Raw genomic sequence first — 7,909 nt, forward strand, 5'->3', positions numbered from 1 at the left:
CCGAGGTTAAAACGTGATCCACGAATGTTAAGCCATCCACACTGAAATAACAATAAGGCTCTGTAGTCTTGTGCCCCACTTTCTCCCAAGCATATAGCTGCCTGCTGGTTCAATACTGTATGTGTAACTGAATCACTTCCAGATTGGCTGTACAGTTTTTACTGCTGTGTCTCTCTGTCAAGACCCTGGACCCTGTCACTCAGCACTGGGGAAGAACACACTTTGTAGAAATAAAGAGGATGGATGACTTGACACACTATATTTGAACTAATCTTTGCAATCAATGTAGAATTGATGCAAACCCCCCATATAGATCATTATAGGGGTTAATCATCATTAATCAACTTTATAGTAGGCTAAATGTTGTATTGTTTGGAATGATATTTCTGTATGGTAAGCTAAATTCTTATTTTTCAATCTTGTAGTTTCTTATTTGGACATAGGAGGAGGCTTTAGTATTTGCTGTTAAGTCATCTAGAATACACTTTTATCCAAAGCAACTTTGTGGACATGTTGAATTCAGAGTCAAGTCATCAGGAAGCGTTGGCATGGTTGTTTGTGAGATCAGAGTGCTAAGCTTAAGAGCTTTCGAACAATAGGCTGTAGTTTGTGCTCCACGAGCCCCCTAAAGCATAGTATTTGTCAAATGACTGTTAGTGGCCTGGACCTCTGCAATCCACCTTACACCTTGTTCTTATCTCTGTGCTGTTCTTGGGTCATAACCCCGGGGCTGATCGCTATGGGGGCATGTCACATGATTTGGCATGGATCTGCATGGCGGCATTTCGCCATCCTTAACTGCACCGCACTCAATAAAAGACACATGGCTACATGCTTGCCTTGCCCTGTAATACACGGCACCTGATGGCTCGTTAAGTTAATACATTCCTGTCCCTAATTAGTTTACATTGTGCTTGTTTTATTAGGGGCCGGCCGGAACATGCTGTTTAAAGTATTTCACAGGGTTTTTACTGTTGGCTGAATATAATACTGTTTTTTCTTCGACCATAAAATAAATATTTAGAGAGTCTGACCGCTGGGGATGGAAGAGGTATGGTGCGTGTCACCGTTCAGTGTTGTAGTAATATTTGTATTCCGTTCAAATACGACTGCCTTTTGAGGAGAAAAAAGTTTTATTTCTGATAAACCAACCTGTTTAACTTTTATTTTATTAGTTATGGATGCAAAGGGAGAAAAAAGCTGCCGAAAGCGGCAAACGCAGTAATTCCTTTTCCCAGCGAGAGAGCGTAATCTGTCAGCGGCGCCCTCTTATCCCTCACACCCCTCAGATAGCCAGCTCCCCTACGCACACGTTCATACCTTCACCTCCCCACTGGGCACCCCCACACTCCTCCCTGCTCTCCTCTCCTCGTCTCCCTCCCCCTCCTCACCTCCCTCCCTCTCTTCCTTCCTGCCTTCAGTTCATTTCACACGTACCTTCCTTCCTCTCTTGCTCTCTTCCTCTCTTGCTCTTTCTCCCTCCCTCCCACCGGTTCTCCCTCCCTCCCTCCCCCCCTCCCTTCCTTTCTCCCTCCTTCCCTCACCTCCCTCCCTTTCTCCCTCCCTCTTCTCAGATTCCATTAAAAAATCACAACTTCAACTCCTAGGGCGCTGATCAAACAGGCAGACCTAATGCATTTCCTCCCCCCATCCCCAATCCAATGCACCTTCGTATTTACATATAGATTGAGTATTTATCAGCGTGCACTTTAAGGCGGATTCACTGTAGTCCACTTTATTGAAGCGCGTTGGGTTTATGTATATTTAATGAAAAGTGGATGTAGGGAGTGTAGTTCTTTGAACAAGGGAGTACACATGGAACATGGCACACGGGCAGAATAATAATATCGTGCTGGGATGTGAACTGCACAACTTTAAACTTTGTTTCGTTGTGCTTTGGCTAGGTCTGGGATGTTACTGTATGTTGGCAGAGCATGTTCTTTAGTTGCTTTTTTGCACACCCATACATCATACTTATCACAAGACTGGAAATACCTCAGGGGAGCAGGAGATAACATCTGCTAGGAATATTGCGGCCTGACTATACTTTCAAACTGACATCAGGTAAAGTGAAATAACTGGAATAAATAATACATGTACAGGTATTAAGGTAAGATGAGTTACTTCTTACCATTTCGTAAAATTAAGGACATCATCTTTTCTTCAGTTTAAACAAAAGACACACCACACTCTCTTCTGTACGCAAGTCATACGCAATCGGATTTGTTTGGGAGCTAACCATTTTTTTCGGGATTGGTGGAATAACCTTCGGTCATACAAATGCCTAATAAAAAGATTTAGAAGCAATACCAATGGAGGATTGAATTAACTTAACATCTTCTAAGAAGGTCTGATTTCTAATCAACTTTGCCTTAAACAAAATAATGTCGGATCGGCATTTGAAAAATGTGACCTTTATCTCTGTCTCAATCTCTACATTTTCTCAAACGGATCAACAATAGCTCTTCCCCCGGGATGTTCACGTCGATGAGATTCAAGCACAGTGGAGGACTCCGCAGTCCCGATTACTCATCAACTTGTTTTTGTCCCCGGTGAGGTCAAGATAATTAAGTACACAAAGTCTAGATAAAAGATACATCTCACTAAAAATGTATACTCAATGGATGAATGCCTTGTCTTCCTCTCAACAAAGGAAATCCTGGCCGTGTGCTCGTGGCGTTCTCTTAAATGAATCTGTCTCTGGCCATTGTTGCGGAGGCTTCAGAGGAGCTGTGTGTGTGTGAGTGTGTGTGTGAGTGTGTGTGTGTCTTTTGTCCTTCAATCACCGTGGCTACAGGTTGACAATAGCAGGAAAAAAGCCAAACGGTGGGTGGTGAGGTGCTGATGGTAGAATCGTTACAAGGCAGGCAGGAATGTGCAGGAGAGAAAGAGAGAAACTAAATGATCTACGTAAAAGCCGGAACGTTTGTGAAAAACACAAAAAAATGTTGATCTGAATACCTTAGGGAGCATATTGATTTGCCGATCTTGTTCCTGTGCTCCAGAGTCCTAGAGATACATATTTAACAATAAGACAGAGTGCGGACGAGCCCTGAGGTTTTATATTTCTCGTACCCTTCAAGTTTTATCGATAAGAAATAGTGTGCATCGGGAGAACCGCATTTGTTTCCTGTAATGTATTTGATGTTATTTCGCCCTACCCACCGAGAAACAAGTTCCAATTGAAGACGTGGTTTAACTGCATGCTCTTTCAAGTTCCTCTTCCCCTCTATGAGAACCATGTGAGCGGGACCGTGTGAAGAGAGGTCTGAAGTCACGTTAATGGAAGACACAGATGTTCCCTTGGTGCAAAGGAGTAGACCTGGCCGTAGACCAGATTAGCCGCCTTTGATGTCCGCGGAAACCTTCCCTATCACCAGGTGACTTACCGGGGTCTTGGGCTTTTGTCTCCCGTTCCCGGATGCAAGGTTTGATCCCTTGCCAGGCCAACTTTGCATCTGCACGGGAGGAACACCAGAGATATACAGGACAGTGTGTATGTACAGTATGTATTTCCCCCCAGCCAATCTCCCCACCTTGGTGGAGTATAGCAATGCCAAGGGTATTTATAGCACGGAATAAGCAGTGATTTATGATTTTTTTATAATTTTGCTGTGTTATGACCTATCATGAATCACATGTCATTTTCCTCCTTCCTCCCTTAAGTACTTTATCACCAGATGAAAACTGCTGCAGTGCTTGCATAATCTCCAATACTATCAGTGGAAAACATTGTCTCTATTGTCTAGAATAAATGATACACTTAAAATATACAAAAATGTAAGAAATGATAAACAACAAAAAAGATAACTAATTCAATCAATAGATCATAGTATGCTTTTTATTTTCCGTACCAATACCTGGTTTTATCTACAACAATTTCCACAGATGACTGCGCACACAATGTGTCTGTGTGTGTGTGTGTGTGTGTGTGTGTGTGTTTGTCTGTGTGTGTGTGTGTGTGTGTGTGTGTGTGTGTGCACTCTGTTCTGTGTTAGCATATGAACGATTGTTAGGAAGGGTCTAATTAAAAATCACTAAATAGACGGCAATAGTTTCAATTGCTGTTGGAGTGGGAGCTCCTGTGTGTTTTTGTTGAGTTCTGTCCAAAGCAAACCTTCCCTGGCGTCAATTCCACCACACCGCGACTTGTGAAAGGCTTTCTCAACACTCTTTCTAGTTATCCTTTTTTTTTTGAGTGTGTGTAATTAAGGAAGTGTTTGAACAAGATCTGAGAGCATTGTTAGGATACACAAGGAGGGGCGAGAAAGCATGGCAACCAGATCTGAGGAGAGTTGCATTCCTGTATCAGCGTTTCTTTATGTGTAGAGAAACCGCAAACAGGGTTAAACAATCATATGGAAACATTGATTAATGAATGGTATTGCATCCTCATGAAATGAAGATATTGAATTGTGATACACAGGTGTATCGTACGAATGAATGAGAAGATTTACCCTTTCGAAGATCAAATATCAGGTTTGAAACGTTATAGATGAAGGAAACTAGTTTAGTCCGATACCGTACGATACTACCATACTGGTTAACAGAGCTCTGTTAAAATTCCCAATAATTATTGTCATAACAAATGTTTCCATGTCTCCGGTCCTACGTCATGGACTCGTCTTTCAGTCCTTCCCTCCCCTTGACTCAGCCCATGGCGCAGCGCGGTGGCTGGAATGCCATTGTACAGCAGGAATGCTTTTGCCTCCTTGGTGGCATTTGCCCCCCCCCCCCCCCCCCCCCCCCCCCCCCCGACCTGGGGACATGATTCTCTCTATCTGGGGGAAGTGCTCTTGAAGACCCCTCGGGCGCCAGCATGGGGGCCCTCATTCCTTTCTCCCACTTGTCTCTCGCGGGGTGACAACAAGGTGCTGACACCCTGCTGTCCTGGGAGGCGTGGGGCGGACTGGGAGGGCGGGAGGGGGGGGGGTGGGGGGGGCCTGACGGGGCCGAGCCAGGGCACCGCCCCGCCCCATTCTGAAGCTGACAGGCGAGCTCCTTCATTTTCTCTGTTGGGCGGTGGGTGTGGTCCGTGGGAATGATGCGTCTTCATTTAACATGAATGCAATGCAATAATATTGTTTAAAACACCGGCACAAGAAAGAAAGGCCCACAAGACGCCATTGACACGATTATGATATCTCCAAAAGGGTTGATTCTCTCCCTGGAAACCTAATTTTATAACTTTTAGAGGTTCTTATTAACGCAATTCACCAAAGGTATTTCTAGGTGGATTCGCGAGCAGTGCATGATGTTTGTCTAGGGTAATTGGGTGAAATTTCTGTCGCCGAGGTAATCAACCCATGTTGCTGAGGCTGAGGGTTTGTCGATGTGGCGATGAGGTTGGGCGGATGCTTAAGCCCCTCGACAGAAGCGAAGGCACGCAACACCACCTGCCTGGAAGAGATAAAGGCCTCTGGGTTTAACCAGACTCCCTGACGCAACTCAAGTGCAGCCACCCAAAAATAAGAGACGCACCCTCCTCCTCCTCTATCTCATTAATCATTCATCAGCTTGTGACCCTCATCAAATTGACATTAACATGGAACCACTAATAAGAATATGAATGAAGAAACCCAAGGGTTTGTTTGCATGGATCTGAAATTGGCCCTCTATCATTAGATACAAATTTGAAACATTTTCATTAACGCATTCATTGTTTCAACCACAATGCTCATTTTAATCCCTGTGGTTTCACACAGTAACTTCCCCTCCAGTAGCGCTGTGCTTCTCCTGAGCCCTTGCTACGACCTCCTCTCAATTGGAGATTGTTTTTGTTCACCGGCCCTTTGGCGTTGGCACGTCGACTCGTTCTTCTCATCTTATGTCTTCTTTCATACAAAGCCGGATTGCCTTTTAACCAAGGGATTCATAGTGTGCTAAACGGGCCTTTCATGGGCCTGTCCAATCCCAGGTTTAGTGCTCCTTTCTCTAAATATTTCCACTTGTGGAGTGTAGTAATGCCAGCAATATGTTTCTCATCGAACAAGAGTTATCACCGCGGTGGTATTCACACTGCATCCTTTTATTCCTTCCTGATTCCAATTATCATCGGTCGTCCCTCCTCTTCTTTGACCGAACGCCTCGGGCTTGTTGTGTGGAAAAAAGGGCGGAACTCAAAACTCTATTTTCTTTCTGCTTCTTTGTGACGTTTGGCTTTTGTGCGTCTCTTCACGCAGGGCCTGACGCGAGGAATGCGGCGTGTGGGACCGGTTCTTTCCCTCGGCTTATCGCACGCTCATTACGGCCGTGTTGCAGCGCTGGTGCTGAGCCGTTACGCCTGCAACCACGGTGGTCCTCCTCCTCCTCCTCCTCCTCCTCCTCCTCCTCCTCCTCCTCCTGCTCCTCCTCCTCCTCCTCCTCCTCCTCCTCCTCCTCCTCCTCCTCCTCCTCTTTAAGGACCCTGTCATATCTCCCCCATTGTCGGCAGCCAGCACCTGCGCCCCATTCTCCCAGCACCGCGGCGTGTCCCCCACTTAACGGGGTGCACGCCTCTCCCCAACGCCCACGCCCACGCGTCCCCACGCTGCGTGCCTCCGCCGAGGGGTTCATGGCAATCTTTGTGCTCTTGTGTTTTCTTTTTGTAACCCCCGCCGTCGCCTCTTGAGCCCGCGAGGTCCCGTGGCACATTCCCCAGGCGGCCCGCAGGCCATTGAGGCCCTGCGACATGAGGCTGGAGGGGAGGGAAGGGAGCAGGTCTGACTCTGTCTCGAGGGGGGGGGGGGCGGGGCCTGACGGATGGGCTGTCTCCAGTTTATCTGGGGCAGGATGGACGCTGTGCTGTGCTGGGGATGGGAGATTGTCACTCCTGACTGGTTTATCAGGACGGGGGGAGGGGGGGGGCTGAGTCATGGCGCTCTCATCCTGTCAGAGGTCAGGTTCCCAGGCACCTTGTCCAGCCTCCTACTGTCCTGTCCCTCTGGCTCACACGCTGGCATCCGCAGGCTGGCTGGCCGTCGTGCCATCCTGAGCACAAAGGGACAGAAGCAGCCGAGCCGTCTAGAACCAAGATGATGTGGTGATAGATCTAGACTCCAGATCTGTCTCCCCCTCCTCTACTATCGGTCAGACGGGGGCAGGACAGGGCAGTAGGTTAGGGTGTGTCTCAGCTGAAAGGTAGTGTGTTCGATGCCCATTGTCCAGATGATATGAGATGCCTCACCCCACCTCTTCCTTGATGAACTGTATCTGAAGTCACTGCAAGGCGCATTGGATAAAGGTCGGCTAAATAACTTATTGTTAATAGTTATAGATTACCCATCATGCCAAGCTGTATGCTCCGCACTTAGTATGACATTTGGAACTAATTCAGATGCTTTCTTTTTTCCCTTTTATCTGTTGTATAAAACTGCGATGGAGTCTTGCTGGCTACTGGCTTTTAAAAGAATATTAAGAGCATTGGAATTTGCTGTCTACTTCAAACTATGATATGCTTGTGGTTAAAGAGGGGGGAGCGGAGGCCTTTTAAGATGATCATTAACATTGAGGGACTCCACAAACAAAGATTTCATCATCATATAAACCGTTTTTATTTTATTCTCTTTGTACATGTATTGAGAGAGAGATGAGAGAGAGAGAGAGAGAGAGAGAGAGAGAGAGAGAGGGAAGGAGAGGAGAGAGGAGAGATGAAGAGAGAGAGGAGGAGACGAGACGAGGAGAGAGAGAGAGAGAGAGAGAGGAAGAGAGAGAGAGAGAGAGAGAGAGAGAGAGAGAGAGAAGGAGAGAGAGAGAGAGAGAGAGAGAGAGAGAGAGAGAGAGAGAGAGAGAGAGAGAGAGAGAGAGAGAGAGAGAGAAGAGAGAGAGAGAGAGAGAGAGAGAGACGACAGTTTTGTTCTCCGAAAACTGTAGAGGAAGGTTTTATTTTTCCCTTTAAATGCCCACCACCCAAACAAGCCCATGTCAGAGC

The sequence above is a fragment of the Gadus macrocephalus genome, chromosome 13 (genome assembly GCF_031168955.1).
Source record: "Gadus macrocephalus chromosome 13, ASM3116895v1".
NCBI classification, from domain to species: domain Eukaryota; kingdom Metazoa; phylum Chordata; class Actinopteri; order Gadiformes; family Gadidae; genus Gadus; species Gadus macrocephalus.